This window comes from Aptenodytes forsteri, unplaced genomic scaffold (assembly GCF_000699145.1).
Source record: "Aptenodytes forsteri isolate BGI_AS27 unplaced genomic scaffold, ASM69914v1 Scaffold321, whole genome shotgun sequence".
Lineage (NCBI taxonomy): Eukaryota > Metazoa > Chordata > Aves > Sphenisciformes > Spheniscidae > Aptenodytes > Aptenodytes forsteri.
In genome coordinates, this window is record NW_008795030.1 from 19,297 (window position 1) to 19,775 (window position 479).

Consider the following 479-nt stretch of genomic DNA (forward strand, 5'->3'; position numbering starts at 1 on the left):
GGGAGATTTTTGAGGCCAAATCTGCTTTTTGATAGCCTGTGGCACGCTGCGAACTCAAGCTGACAGCACGGTCATGGGAGGGGCAAAGCATCCCCAGGGCACCCAAGGGATGTGGGGACCCGCCTGCGAGAGGGACCCTTCCCAAATTCTGCTTTACCCCCAGCCCAGCTCCGCTGTTGTCGGATGAGTTGGGATTTAGTGTCAAATTTTTGGAGCATCTGTCTGCGAAGGCGGCAGGAGAGGATTGGGGTGGGAGGGTGGAGCCAGCAATATGCCTTCGTGATGGGGGGGATTAGAGAAATATTTGCGTTTATTTTAATGCCAGGCTTATTGCGGGGATTGGAAGCTTAACTCCGAACCTGGCAGCAGAGCAGCCCTCATCTCGCTCTATAACGCTAACGGCATTTACATTTCTATACTGTCGTTCCTCCCCACCGGGAATCGAAACCTCAAAACCGGAGGCGTCGGGTTCCGGTGGA